Source organism: Typopeltis vanoorti, chromosome 15, assembly GCF_054136105.1.
Source record: "Typopeltis vanoorti isolate ZY-2024b chromosome 15, IOZ_Tvanoo_1.0, whole genome shotgun sequence".
Classification (NCBI taxonomy): Eukaryota; Metazoa; Arthropoda; class Arachnida; order Uropygi; family Thelyphonidae; genus Typopeltis; species Typopeltis vanoorti.
This window is the reverse complement of record NC_143563.1, coordinates 96,820,122-96,836,236: the sequence shown is the minus strand read 5'-3', so window position 1 is coordinate 96,836,236 and position 16,115 is coordinate 96,820,122. Positions and strand designations below refer to the sequence as shown.

The 16,115-nt window shown below is 33.0% G+C and overlaps 1 long non-coding RNA gene across 1 annotated transcript in view; it reads right to left on the bottom strand.

Moving 5' to 3' along the window:
• The window catches only part of LOC150099010 (uncharacterized), an 89,292-nt gene that overhangs the window by 59,399 nt on the left and 13,778 nt on the right, over window positions 1–16,115 (bottom strand). Inside the window, exon 2 of the long non-coding RNA XR_016549551.1 lies at window positions 1,919–2,621. This is a non-coding gene — a long non-coding RNA (uncharacterized LOC150099010). The remainder of the gene's footprint in view (window positions 1–1,918; window positions 2,622–16,115) is intronic.

Here is a 16,115-nt window from a genome sequence, read left to right as displayed (position 1 = left end):
AACAATACTTTGAATCTTCACATTTCATATTCAGTTTCATATTTCAGATTCTACACATCACCAAGGTTGTTGACCTGCAGAATATGAATAGGAAACTGCTGATCTGAACCTTGAAATATAAAATCTAAACTCTGAAATATAAACCGTGTTGATCTGCAGAATACGAATTCTGCAGATCAGCAAAGTTCAGAATATGAATTCTGAAGATCAGCAACACCTTTCTGAATTCTTCAAACAACACATTGCTGATCTGCAGAATTCAGTCGAGTGATAAAATGAGATGACTCACTAAAGATTATTTGGACAATGACATTTAATACACTGAGTTTATTTTTATCATTAGTAATCAAAATAATTGATTTGTTATTACAAAAACAAACACAAAACAAAAAAAAAAACGAAGACGAAGAAAACTTTGCCTCTTGTTGGATTTGTGTCATTTTTTCAGGAGGAGAAGGGGAGGATGGTAATTGAACTTTTGTGACATTATATCGAGTTGGTTAGTTGTTAAAGCAACAATGAAACCAGTAATACCTGTTAAATCTCCAGTTTCGTGGAAGAAAAGCCGTGCTATTACTGCACCATTACTGGTTGAGAGTCCGTGATATTTTGAAGACAAAAAAAAAAAATGGTCTCATTTATAATTTTCGGAGAATAGAGAACTCAGTGAATAAAATTACAGCTATGTATATCGAAGCTAAAAAATAATAAGACAAAGGGAAAAAAAGAATAGAAAACTATCGAATGCTTCTGGGAAATAAAATCGTTAGCTGCTGAGAACAATACGAGTGCGTAAATCATTGATCCCATCCCTCTTTTTCTTCCCTCCCCAAACAAAACTTTAGTAGGCCTACTAAAGTCAAATAGCGGCTGAAATGCTGCTAAAAATTCCATAACTTTGTCACCTTTTGGCCATTGGTGTCAGCTGGGTAAGTAGTGATTCGCTCACTATCTTTTCCTTATGGATTTTTTTTTTTTTTCCATTCTTCTCAACAAGCCAAAGCAGATTCCAGGCACACAGCTGTGTTTTATTGGTTCGCCATTATTTTCCCGCCTATTTCCTGCAGATTGCACTCATGTTTCCGGGGGGTGGCGCAAAACGAGTTTGCCACATTGCAAAATAATTGCTGCATCTATCTGACTATTTATCTCGGATTAAAGAGTATTATTGGTAGTCGAAAGCGGATTATATAACCGTATATGAAAAAGGTCTGCACAATTTTAAGAAAAAAAGTATGTACAAAATAAATATAAAAAGATGTTTTTAAAAGAACCTTTAATTCCCTTTAACAAATTGAAATAAGATTTATTGGCTCATTCAAAACTTCGTTTTGCTCTTGTAGTGTCTTGAGGAATGCCGCTCCCTTCAATCATGGAAGTAAAAAAATGCTGCAGAAGTAGAAAAAGTTAAGTATCTTAGGAGAAATTGACGATTAAACAATTCATTTAGTTGAAACAATCCATAAGGATTGTAATCTGTTATTGAAAGTTTAGCTTTAAACTCTGGTGGGGAAACCTTGCATTCCCGGGATATCAACCATGATGGGGGGGGGGGGGGGAGATCACCTAGAGTGGCTCACCCTGCTCAAGGTGATCGGAATCTTTAAAATTAAAACGGGAAGTCGGAATTTTACAAGCATACTAATTATAACAGTATTAATCATAAATTGATAATTTCAAATTGATATCAATTTGAAATCTCAGAACTATAGTAGCTGTATTAATGTTTTTAGGGTGAGAATTTGACCATTTACTTTACTTTCCCTTATTCACACTCGCAAACCTGAGAACTGCGGAACAATCGTGTGTGTTCTCAGAAATGTCTATATACTCAAATCTTCTCTACCCGTTTGTTGCATCCGAAAATGTAAGAAAAATAAATGAAATGAAATAATAGCTGCAATTATTTAATACTCACCTTTAATTTATAAATAAAATCCGTTTCCAGTACTTCTTTTCCTAGTTTATATCATCGCTCTGCAAACTGGAACTAGTCGATCGTGGTGTCTCTTCTGATACCAAACGCATATCAGCATTGGACTGCGGAGACTCTTCTTAGGAGGAGGAGGGGGGAGGGGAAGTAGAAAATATCTGAGCGACATTTCAGCTGTGCCAGAATAATGAAGATCAAAAGAAGAGTTTTTTTGCATGGAGTTGCCCTGGTGTTGTACTACCCAAGTGATCATTTACACTTGGGCTCGCCGATAGTTTTTTTTTTTTTTTTTTTTTTTTTCCGGCATGAAACTCTATGGATTTCGATCCGAGTTTCGGACCCGGCTATAAAATAAAACGGGATTTACCATCTCCCTTTCAATTAAAGACGAGTTTCTTCCACTTGTCTAGCCTGGAACTATCTTGATTAGATAATTAATTATAATCTTTTGCTTATTCTTTATTATTTTATAGATCTGTATTGTATCACTTAAGGCCATTAGCACGAAAAGAAAGACATTTGAACACCTGAAGAGCACTCCTCTTCCTTTTCATTCGGCAAAAGGCTAGTAACCTCAGAGACCTTTTTCCGGCTTGAAATCGCATCATTTTTATTTTCAAACGTTTCATCTTCTTCCTTTTTCCTTCATCAGGAATATTTTTCCAACCGTATTTCCAGACCGGAGTATCTACAAAAAAAAAAAAAAACTATTAACTCCCTGTAGTAACTAAATATCTAATTTAACTAGATTACTGTAAAAGTAATAACAATAGTTATTATAATAGGTATTTTAATAGCAAAATCCATATCTATTAACCCAATTATTTATATTTTTCCATCACTGAAAGAAGATCTTCCTCGAACATGTTATAAAATTAAATCAACGTTGCATAACAGAATTTCTTTCGTCCTATTAGTGGATTCGTATCGATTAAGTCTGCCATTTTGCATGTATGTCTGTCTGGTTGTTTACTAAAACACTTCCAGTGTAATTCTCCTTCCGTTAGCGGCAGAAAGTTTAGACACCGTCATCATTAGTACTTCAGTCGCCTATAAAACTTCATTAAACAGACCATTTGATTGTTGAGAAGCAGCAAACTCTTCGTAAAACAAGCCTGTCGACGTTTGGTTTAATTTTCAGTTGCTGATCTCTCTTTTCTTCTTATCTGTTAGCAACTTGTTCTAGACATATGTGAAGGTGTTAGCATTCGTGTGAGTTGAATAAATAAACAGTTTACAAACTATTTGTGGGGAATTTCAGATCACTTGTTTCTTTTTTTCACTCCAAACAAAGATTCGGATAGATTTTATTGTAAAAAAAAAAAAAAAAAGGTAGAATATACGTTTAAAACGATTAAAATATTTAAAAATCTTAAATTGATTAAATGATTTGAAAATGAGAGAGAAAGCGATTGTTTATAAAAATATTTGTAATTAAAAAGCATCCGTCATACGAAATTTAATTGCTATTATTATTTTACCCTTTTTCCGTTTTTAATTTTGTAACTCCAATTTATCCATTAATAGGCTAACCCAAACCGTTATCATTGTAGATAAAGTGTTAAACACTTAAAAAAAAAAAAAAAACAGAAAAGCAATTTAAACCCAATAAAGTATTTCAAGTTACTCTGTTTTTGTTACTTATTCTGCGAACCATAAGACCATAGTGGCCATAAATCTTGTCAACTAATCTGGAACAAAACAAGTCTGTCGTTATTAATACAGCTTGTTACTATGTAAAGTGTTTTGTATATACACAGAAGGGTTAATTTTCAACGCCAAAATGTCAGAGACAATTCACGAACGATAATAATAATAAAGATGTAAAAACAAAACGACCAGTAGCACGTCCTATGCACTAAAAAAAAAAAAAAATTTATAGGGTCGTAAAAATGTTTATGTCCATCCTACCTAATCGGTTGCCTGGGATACGTCTTTTCGCTAAGATTTTTTTTTTTATTATTATTATTATTTTCCTGTTACACACTGTTGATATTCATTGCAACAGAAGAGAACTTCCAGTGGGTTAAGCTGGTAGTCTATTATCTAATAAATGGATATTAACAAGCCATAAATTGCAGGAATATGACTCCCTGCTCTTTCATTCCCCCATTCTACATTGTCTTTTAACTATGTGGCTGCCAAATTACCAAGCTTTGCTCCCGACAGTATGAAACGGAGAATGGGAGGGTAGAAAGTGAAAAGATAATTTATTTCCAAAGCATGAAGAAGGCATACGCTGGGGAGGATGGCCTGGTAATATATTTTTAGGTCATAAAGGTTTCGCTAATCTGTAAGCACTCCTCCCTTACAAATAACTGTAAGTACTGGAGTTGGTGGCAGATTTAGTGTGACCACCGGCATGGCTGGTCACAGCGTATGTGAAACAATAATTCTTTTACAAGAGGGGGGGGGGCGGAAGGAAATGGGGTTAGTACGGGGGTTTACAGTAAAAAGGGCATTCCCGTTAACACGTTGGACAACGCTGTTGGCTTTTGTTTAGGGCTAAACGATGCCGTAAATTTATGTGGTTCCCTCCCATCTTGACTAGTACGTGTGGACTTCTGTATGGGTGCAATAGCGATTTTAACAGACAACCACTTGGTTGAGGCCACACAACAGTTACGGAGTGTACCGGGAAAGGCTACTAGAGCTAGTCGGAGAGATCCCTTAAGGTAGATGTTGGCGACCTACTTGGGAATAGCTTACCGCAGTCATCTTTCTTGATATCTTCTACAATGTGGTTCAGATAGCAATGTGAAGAGGTTTCCTCAACTCTGTCAGTTGCAAATGACAGCTTTAAGGATTATTTAAACAACATAAAAGAAAAGAAGTAAGTAAAGTTGTGATTTAACTCTTGGCCAGTTCCTCAAAATATCGTCACTATTTTCTTTGTTCTTTACATTGAGTAACTTCAAATTGATAAAGTGTTTATTAGACAATGGAATGCATACCTTTGGCTAAGTTTTGCACTATAATTTTTAGTCAGAAAATGCTTTAAGCCGTTGAAAATTTTAAGCAAGATTCGGATAGATTTTTTTTTTTTTTTTTTGTGAAGATGCCAAGGAATTCTATAGTTGATATATTAGCTTAAGAGAGGTGACTCGAGAGAAGTCAAATCCTTGATGAAATCAACATGTGATTATTAACGAAATCCAAGTATGATATCAATAAAAAAAAAAAAAAGCAATGCATTATTTAGCTCAAACTAGAACTTTTTTAATATGATCCAGAAATGGCTGCACACTAATAGTATATTAATGTTAATAATATTAGTGGATAGACTAAGGATTCATTATTAAGGAAAGAAATATTTAAGTAATGCCTACAAAAGTTATCAGTGTATTGTTTTTCCTTCTGGAAACTCAGAAGAAAGTATTACGTAGTATGTAGAGAATATTAGCAACTCTATCATATCATTAACTATCGTTAAGTGTTCAACTTAACAAAAGAAATTCCTTTCACAAGACATTAAATCGAACACTTAACGTCTTGTGACTGTAATAACTTTTTTTTTTTTCAATAACAAAAAATATTCATTGAGCTACTGATAAAAAAGAATTGTCATTTATTGTAATGTATGGTTTAATAATGCTTCAAATAGCATTTATTGTTAGCAATATTTATAGTTAAACATTTCTGATTAAGAAACGCACACGATAGCAAAATTAACAATTATTTTTAAATATTCCTGATTTAAAAAAAAATAGCAGATGATAGGAAAATTAACAATTATTATTAAATATTCCTGATTTTTTTTAAAAAAATAACAGACGATAGCAAAATTAACAATTATTATTAAATATTCCTGATTTTTTTAAAAAAAATAGCAGACGATAGCAAAATTAACGATTATTGTTAAACATGTTGAAAAGTTATATTTGGTCTTTATTAACTATAATTAACACAACAGATATTTGGATTATAAGACCATAGGTTTAATACATATATGTACAAATTCGTCGACTGGTTTCGCTAGCAAAACTGACTAGCTTTGTCAAGACTAAACGGTGAAAAAAACTAATAAATGCAAAAAAAAAAAAAAAAAAAGAAGGAATGCAGTAACGGTTTACAACGGCTAGACAACAAAATTGGAAGGCACCGCGTGCAATGGTATGCGTGAAGCGAGAAACTTCAGTCATTATTATAAATACGCGTTACATAGTTTTTGGCGTACTGTAGTTCCTCTAAACTTAATGAGTTAATAAGATTTTTCCATATATCCTTTAATATTACTCCTTGGTTTCTATCTATTAAGGTTGTTTCCTGTTCGTAGGACCACTTCTTTAAATATTCGACATCTGTAATCTTCCTCTGTGTATGGCATTGAGCTGTTATCCCAATCTATAACGTGGTTTGAAGTTGAGAAGTGATGCGCCAAACCTGAGGTGTCTGTTCTGTTTTGATTAACGTCTCCGACATGTTCCTTCCGTCTAATTTCTAAGCTTCTCGAAGTTTGGCCTATGTAGGATAGTCCACACGTACAAGGTATGTTGTAAATACCTGCATATTTGAAAAAAGGAACACTGTCTTTAGAGGACCTTAAAAACTGTCTCGTGGTATCGATCGGTTTAAACACTATTCTGATGTTATAAGATTTTAAAATTCTAGCTATTTTATTGGAGACATAGGGTATGGCAATGGTTGATATGTACTGAGTTGCTATGCGTTGTTACTGGAGGTTGTTATTATAGAGCATTTTATTGGTTAAGTTTAGAGGATACCCATTTTGAGAAAGAGATTTGGAGATGTGGGAAAATTCTGTACATATGTCTTCTTCGGCTTTGACTATGTTGTGGGCTCTGTTTCGTAGCATATGGATGCTGCTGCATTTTTGTGTATGATGATGATTTGAAGAATAATGGAGGAACTGTCCAGTATCAGTGGGTTTCTCGTATATAGTAAGTTTAACATCTTCATTCTCTAGTCTTTTGAGAAGTATATCCGAAAAAGGGAATTGATGATAATAAGTAATATTAAAGGTTATGTGGAAAAATCTTATTAATTCATGATGTTTAGCTGGACTACAGTACGCCAAAAACTATGTAACGCGTATTTATAATAATGACTGAAGTATATCACTTAACTCATACCACGTCACGCGGTGCCTTCCAATTTTGTTGTAAACCGTTGCTGCATGCCTTCGTTTTTTATTTGCATTTATTAGTTTTTTTCACCGTTTAGTCTTGACAAAGCTAGTCAGTTTTGCTAGTGAAACTAGTCGACAGATGTGTACATATATGTATTAAACCTATGGTCTTATAATCCAAATATCTGTTGTGTTAATTATTATTAAACATATTAAAAAAGCAGATAATGATAATAAAAAATTAATTACTGCTAAACATTTCTGATTTTAAAAAAACACGATAGCAAAATGAATGATTATTGTTAAACATTTCTGATTGATTTATTGCAGACGATAGAAAGTTAATAAATTTAACAATAATGAACATTATTTTGGGAAAAAAAATTAATTTATCTTGCTAATCACATTTAAAAAAATAAGTAAATAAAATAAAATATCAGTTCCTTCATCCTACATCACACTCTTAGAAAATTAAAAATTCTCACCACAAATATTCCTTTTTTACTATTCTCCAGAAATTTCAGGGTGGAAATAGACCTTTCCCCCACTCCTACCTCCCTTTTTGTGTACGTTATATGAGGAGGCTTTCATATGTTTGAAGTTGTTTTTATGAATTGCACTCCAGGGATAGCATGATAATCGTAGCGTTCTCCTAAACTGGACAAACTTGCGAGGTTGGAATTGTGGATAACACCCAAATCCTTTGCTATTATCAAATATATCATCCACGCATTTGGCAGAACGCTATAATTATGAACCGTGCAGACTCTCTGACTGCTTATTAGTAAACGCAAGTGATTAATTACTCTGCATATGAATCAGCAAAATATCAGCCAAATTCGTCTTATACACAGCTTTCACTAATAACAATAAAACTATCGTACATCATCGTCAAGCTTTGGAGGACTATATTCTTCTAGTATAGGAATATATATATATATATATATATATATATATTTGTCTTCTGCTGTTATATACTCGTACTTTTCATTGTTGTTGTGCCAACAGACAAACGTCATGGATAAAGTTGTAAGATATCTACCAACAATGCAATGCGACCAATAATGATCCTGTTTTAATCCAGCTGGTTATTTTCTTATCTTTAAGGTTTGACTGATGTAGTGTTTATGAGTAATGATTAAAACTTTTTTTTTTAATTAGTAGCATTTTCAATATAATAAATCCGTTTTATTTTTTTTTATTAATTGAATACAACCTGACGATTAATGGTTAAGAAGCCGTTAAAAACCAAAATAAAAATGTTTAGACCTCAGCGTAATATATTAAACTTTGTAATATATATTTATACGTATTTTAGACCAATTGTCTCTGTAATAAGTAGACACCGGCATCTTGTATATGTTAATCTAATACGGTTAATTCTTAATTTTTATCCTGATTTATTCCCAGTCGCAATACAGGTTATTATTTCGTAATCCATCATAGCTTTTCAATCGTAGTTGGCCAGGAGAAAATTCTCTCTCTTAATATAATCGCTTTCATAACACAAAAGGCTGACAAAGCAAGCTACATATTCAGCATATTTAATATTCAAAAGGGTTCATTTTCCATTTAGTATGGCCGGTAACTGCGCCAAATATTCTCAGCCTTAGCAAGATCATAATTAGTACATAGAAAATCTTTGGCATTCTAGTTATTAAATCTAGATTATAATTACTTAGGAAATGTTCAAATGCAGAGCAAGGAGACTCCAATAGTTGTAATGAGACTGGAATATCTTCAGTCCTTAAGCTAAACCCCATAGTCGAGGTCTCTCATTCTCCTTCTTAGCGAGACACAGAGAGAGAATTTTGCTAATTATGTATCGCCATAATTGTAAATGGAATCAGTCATTTCGCTTGCAGTATTTGTGCTTCATTAGGAAATGCACGTGGCGCATTCCTTAAAAGATCATCGGATGCAGTGCAAACTTACTAAGACAAGTTCAAAGTTAATAACGTTAAATAAGATTGAGTTTACAGTGGATACGCATTGCTGATGAGGATTTTTTTTGCTTCTGAGCATACGAGATAATTAATCACTGTAAGTATAAGCTAAATATAATACGATAATTTAAGATTGATTACCCTAATGTTGTGCGCAGTCTCCGATATTTTAAGTTTGCAAAGTTTCGAAATCTTTAGCGTAATCTACTTCCCAGATGGGCTCATTAGAGTGAGGAAAGAAAAAAAAAACTTTATCTAAGTTGTATTTTATTGTAGGAATGAGAGAAGAATTTTAGATCACGTGATTCTTAGAAAGTTGATGAGGCCCTTGTGGCTAACAAGGGTGATGACAGAACTTCATCTCGTTAAGTTAATGGAGTGATTCGCTTCTTATCAAACTTTACTGACTCAAAATGAAATACTTTGGCAACAAATAAGATAACCTAATTAATAGGCTTATGTTGATTTTAGCAACAATTACATTTTTGCTCATTTTATGAGTTTGTTTTTGGTTATACAAGACATTATCTCAGTGAGCGGTTGTTCACTTCAATTTTTCTGGTTTTCTTCATTTTTTTCTGATATACACCGTAAAGGAATGAACCAGAAAGTATAGTAGTCAAATACAAATACCCTCCGATTAATGACCTCTTCCAGATTGGTCTATTATTTGTCAAGTCTCGGATTCAATCAGCTCATATCTGTTATTTTGATCTTTCTACATCTTTTCTTGTTATTTTTGTTTCAAACATCTGTTTTGATAATCTTCTAGCTACCATTCTGTTTAATCTTAGTAACCTTAGTACCTTAGGTTACTAAGCCACCTTAGAATAATAAGGTGGATTAGTACCTTAGGTTAGCTCTGATCGCACACTGTTGAATGCTAGCAATGTCAAGTTCCTTCCTAATATCCTCTATTTATCTATTCACTCATTTAATTTCGGTGAGAACTCTCATACTGTCATACATATGATATATCTTCTTTGATTGACTGTTATTTCTTATCCAGTTCTCAGATTTATATGTTAAAATCACTTTACACATTATCTCGTATACTGCTGGTTTATTGTTTTGGCAAATGTCTCTCTTATCCTATATAAATTAATTCCTCTGACTTTCCTACCAATACCTACTTTGTTTGTTGTATTATCTAATTTCAGTTTAACTGCCATCCTCACTGAAAAATTGTTTCTAAATAGCTAAAATGTGTAATCTGTTCTATTCCATACCGAGAATTGTTGATGTGTTCTGTTTTTCTGTCTGTTTAGTATTTTCTGCTAATTTTTATATTAAATTTGTTACAGCGGTTACATAATTTAGCGAAAAACCCGTGAAGGTCTGCAAAAATTTTGTTAAAATAATAACATCATCTGCTTAAATATCTTTAAGCTAAGCTTAAAATTTCTGCCTTACTACGATTTATACCAAACTACCTTTTTGTACCTCTTTCGATTCTAACTGTTGGTACACAACTTTAATACACATATCAGTATTGCTTAGTACATTATAATAAGCAATCTATAGGCTTAGTATAATATAACATTTACGCGATATAATTGTAATGTTTGAATAGCTTTTCTATTGGTGCCTTTTCATATACCTTTTTTCAGACTGACAAAACTTATAGAATCCTGTTATATTCCATGATTTCTCCCGGATTTCTTGTAAAATAAAAAACTAATCTACACAATCTCTCCAAACCCAGGTTGTTCTTTCCCAGCCCTCTTCTTAAGATGTTATAAATCTTAACTGGAACACTCAGTAGGGAAATTTCTCTGCAATTCTCACATTCAGTCATATTTCCCTTTATATGGTGAGTATTATACGAGTTCTACTTCAATCATCCAAAATTCGACCTTCTGAATTATGCAGGGCAGCCACTGTAAAACTTTTATATCTCCATATTTCAGCATTTTGGGTCGAATATCATCTCCTTCAGCTGCCCTTTTCACATTTCGATTCTGTGATGGCTTTTTCTATCTATCTCAAGTATTAATAAATGATTCCTGCTTGTATTCCTCTGGAATATTTTCTGTCACGGCTTGCCTCATCTAACAGTCTTTCAAAGTAATTACTCCAGACATCTAGAATATCTTTACGTTCAGATTTATATAGTCTTTGTGATCTTAGATTACCTTTGTTGTACTTTGTCTATTATAAGCTTTTTCAATAGTCTTCAAAACTTGAAACCTTTGGCCACCTTCGTAATAGTTACTTACTAGATAATTTTGATAACTGTCTCATAGCTTCTATTTAGCTACTTTTACACAACGCTTGATTTTCTATATCCCGGTTCTCTATATGCTGACTTTCTAATTAGAAATTGTAGATGATTCCTTTTTTTCGTGGATTTTTTTAAACGTGTTGTGCCCTACATGGAGTTCTTATTTTTCTATCTTTATATAACTTCATCAAATATCGAGTCAATCAATATTTCCTTCAGATTACTATTCATTCATTCTCAAAGGTTTAATTGTTTCATATTCTTTTGCTTTTACTCAGATAATATTTATTTCAGTCTATAGTTCATCTAAGATTGCGGTGACTTTTCTGAAAAAAAAAATTTTTTTTTTCAATCAGATTCTCATTCATCTTATCAGTACACGTGACTATATATATGCACATCACTATCGATATTGTGATGTGCATATAGATATATTAGTTAATTACTAGTCCATGTTCTGAATAGAAATCATGCAGGTAATTACCATTATTATTAGCAATAGTTGACCAATTTGGTCAACTAAGTTGAGCTCTTCAATGTCCAGTGGCGCACAATGCTAGATATCCACTTGAATGCTTAAATGTACATACATACTGATGAATGAGTATGTATGCGACATGATGTAACATCGTGCATCCTGAAATTTATAAGCAAACGAAGAGGGCAAAAACTTACGTCAACAATGTAATAAACAATGACATCACAACAATACCGCTTTTCCCTTGCCTTAGCAATATAATTATACTGCAGAAATGCACGTTGAAGGTTTAAAGCTAATAATAATACACAGAATTTCTGAGGATTACATAGAAGAATCGTGTTCTACAATTCCAAACTGAAATCATAAATTAACTAACAACCTTAAAGTGGTCTTAGAAGAGCCTCTGTCGAAAACGATGTTTTCTGTTTGGAAAGACTTGTTCGACCCCCCCCCCCCCCCACACACACACACACAGGGTGCAAAGAACCATTAAGGAAGGTGAGTTGGCTGATCGCATAGGAAGGTTTATCGTCGTGACAGACCACTGGAAGAAGAGATAAAGTTGTGTTAGTTATCTTTAACCAGAGAAAAATATAAATACTGTTTGTGCAGAAAGACAATGACTCGATTCTTGTCTTTCATATTTACATTTCAATATGAAATTAAAAAATGACATCTGGGAAATACTAGTATGTTAATCGAAGTTTAAACTCCAATCTATTTGAAATCAGAGTACCATAGTACCAATAAATAGTACTTAATTGTTCACGCTGTAAGAATTTTTTTTCCTCAGGTATTGGTTGCTCAATCAAACAATGTATTTAAATTATTCAACGAGTGATGATTTGGCTGTTTTTCAATCTCTCTAATTTTTCAACACGTGATTTATTATTCATCCCCATTTGCACAATGAAATCATTTTGAATTCTCTAAATGAACAGCGATGAAAGCATGTAAGGGGGGGGGGGGTTCAAACACACATCGATTTGCTTTTCACAACAACAACCGTAACGCAATTCATGTTAAAACAAGCCGAAGACTGTTTGAGAGCGAATAGTCGTATTATAAGAGAACGAATTATTGCATTTCGGTATTAACTCGTTCTAGTTGGTCTTAATGCAACTTTTTTTTATCGTAATAGTAATCTCAGAATTACAAGTATAGGTTCTGTTTAATGTTTGTTTAAAAGCAGTAGGAAGGAAGTTCCGGTTCCGCTATTAATGAGTTATAAATGACAGCAAAAAAAAAAAAAAAAATTCCCATTCGAAGCTAAAATCTTCATACTTTTTTTTTTAAAAACACGATACTAACTAGTTTCTGAAAAATCTTCGTTTTCAATTTTTTTCGCTTTTTTTTTTTTTTTTTACTCTTGGCGATAAGCGAATGGAATTACAGAACAGTTCTCTTCCACTTTCATTTTTTTCCCTTCTTTTTTATTTTATTTTATTTTTTTTCCTTCAAGCGACTTTTGGCAAATATTCAAAACTAGCAGTTTGCATCGTAGTTTTGTCATTAAAAAGAAATTAAGCAAGATTTCTCCAAGACCTCATTTTTCTCTTCTGAGCTAGCAGCTGGTCTTTTGAAACTGGTCGTTCCGAGGTGAGCAAATCGCAGGCTTGGCTAGACACCATCGCCTTCCGATGGTGTTACACAGAGAGAGAGAAAGATCAATACGATCTAGGGAACGAATAAGATGTTGGATGGAAAATAGAAAGAAGCCGCTTCAAAATAAGATTTTTTTTCGTAAGAATAATTATACTAATTAAAAACAAAATTAGTGAGAAACGAAAGAAATATGTCTGATTGCTAGCAGGGAAAAGAATCTCTTAGATTATGAATGCCATATTTAGTGGTCTTCATTCCTTCAGTATTTTAAAAACAGCTTTATTAAAACTAAAAATAAAAAAAAAACATTAAATGTCAATTCATTTCAGATTCACGACATGCCGAAGGTCAATGAACTCGTTTCACTACCAAGAATACCAAAACTAATGAATTTAGTGGACACTTAAGATTGACAATAATTTTATCCATTACGATAAATCCATACAGCTACTGGTATAGCCGGATATTTTAATTTCAGGTCTATATTCCATTTATTCCATACACCGAATTAATTTTAAACACAATTTACTTTTCAAAGGGTGCTGAGGAGAGCAAAAATAAGGATAAACGGAGGGATATTGAGTAAGAAAGAGAGAGAAGGGGCAATAAGTATGCGGAAAATTATTTTGAGTTAGCACCAATGTAACTGAGATGATGAGGCGAGTCTATTTATGCGTCAACAACGTTTTGTTAGTCTATTTTACGGCAGAAAAACACTTCCCATTTCCTTTGTCTGAAACCTGATAATCCAACTTCACTTAAAACACACGAGAATGCTCCTTCTGTCTTCAATGGTATTCAAACAAAGGTCTTACCAAACAATGTACTTCTGTCACTCTTTGCAAGTGTACGAATTAGGGAAATAGAAGCAGATGAGCGACGCATACAAATACGCACATCAATACGACAATATGATAATACGTTTCCTGTGAAAATGTGCCCTAAAATTTGTCATGTGTGTGTGTGTGTGTGTGTGTGTGTGTGTGTGTGTGTGTGTGTGTGTGTGTGTGTGTGTGTGTGTGTGTGTGTGTGTGTGTGTGTGTGTGTGTGTCATATTATAGCCTGTGAATCATCGTTTTTCTGATATGTTCCATCAAGGGATGTACAGGATACTCTGATGGTACTAAATAAATAAGTTCACATAATTTATAACTTCTATCAACAGTTTTTATTCAAATTCATCTCTTATTTGTTAGGATCTTAATATTTTCAGGTCATGTATTTCGGCCTGCTAAACCAATTGTACTGCAACAATCTGCCTACATCTTGGTCTTCTTCTAGGTTTTTTTTTTTTTTTTCTATCATCAGACTCCCGTTTCTACTAACTTTTCCTTTTCCATTTTGTTTTTACTCCCTGTACTCCCGCATTCCAGGATGCTAACAATGTCAACTTCCTTCCTGATATTTTCATTTCTAATATGATTCTGTCATTGATGCTGATCAAATATTGTCTCCAATATTTGATCAGCTGTTTGGTTTTCTAACCCAACTCTCAGATATTATAAGTTAAAATTGCTTTGAACACTGTCTTGTATACTACTGATTTAATGTTTTGAATAATTTTCCTCTTATTCCGTAAACATTTATACAATGTCTCCAGCAATTCAGTTTTTTTTTTTTTGCTTCTTCTATTTAAGTATTTCCATATCTGATATGATTAGATATTTAGAAATATCTGAAGTTTTTCATATTCCTGTTTTATGTTTTGTCTGTAATTTCTGATTTTCAGGCCAACTTTGCTGCAGCAGTCAATGAATTAGTGAAACAGCTGAAGATTTTTAATGATTTAATTAGAAGTATTCCATCATCTGCATACAGAGCTAAATTTATTATTTCCAATATTAGATTTAATGTAAGTTATCTTTATAATGTGACCGATATAACTGATGAATAACAGTGGAGATAACGTGCACCATCTTATACCTGATCTTACGATAAACCATCTTCTTGTATTTCTTTCAATTTAGCTGGTGATTTATGTACAGACTATATACTGCTTTGTCCCGTTTACACTGCACAAATGTAGTGTTCCGTCTCTTGGCAGCTTGTCATAAATAAGACTCTTCAGATCTACAAAAACTTAAATACAGATCCTTGTTATATTCCCGTGATTTCTCAACTATTTGTTTTAAAGTGAAAATCTGATGACAATCCCTATTTAGTTTGATCCCAACTTGTTCTTCCCCAAGTTTCTCTTCCTTTTTTTTTTTTTTTTTTCGTGTTCTCTTCTCAAGTATGTTATCTGGAACGGTCAATAGGGAAATTCATCTGTAATTTTCATATTCAGTTTTATTCCCCAGTTTTATTTATTTATTTTTATAGAGGATGAGAGTTCTACTCTAATTATTCTGATTTCGGCCTTCTGGATTATGCAGAGTAGAATAATTCAAATCGCTGTGGAAATTTATAACCAACTCAGTGTCGAATAACAAGTTTACGTTGAGAACATTAAGTTTTTTCAAAGTATGATAACAGAAAAGAAAAGAAGTGTTTTCCAGTGAGCTTAAGGTAACGTCAGTATTTCTAAATATTATACAAGGTGATTCTAAATTATTGTCAGGCTTTCCGCGGCTTATAATTTCCAAACCGGAAAAAAAAAAATAAAACTGCTTATAGAATATGAAAGTTAACTCAAAACGTTTTGTTACCTATAGAATCAATACTGCAGAATGCTAAACAAACTTCAACATAAGATGTCCAAGCAATAATCAATTTCCCTCCAAGTGTTCTCCATTATTTGCGGTGTGACTCGCAGCAACAGTTCTGGTCTTCAGTTCATTGAGGGAGATCATAGGGGTTTGGTACACAGTGTCCTTCACGTATTCCCATAGGAAGAA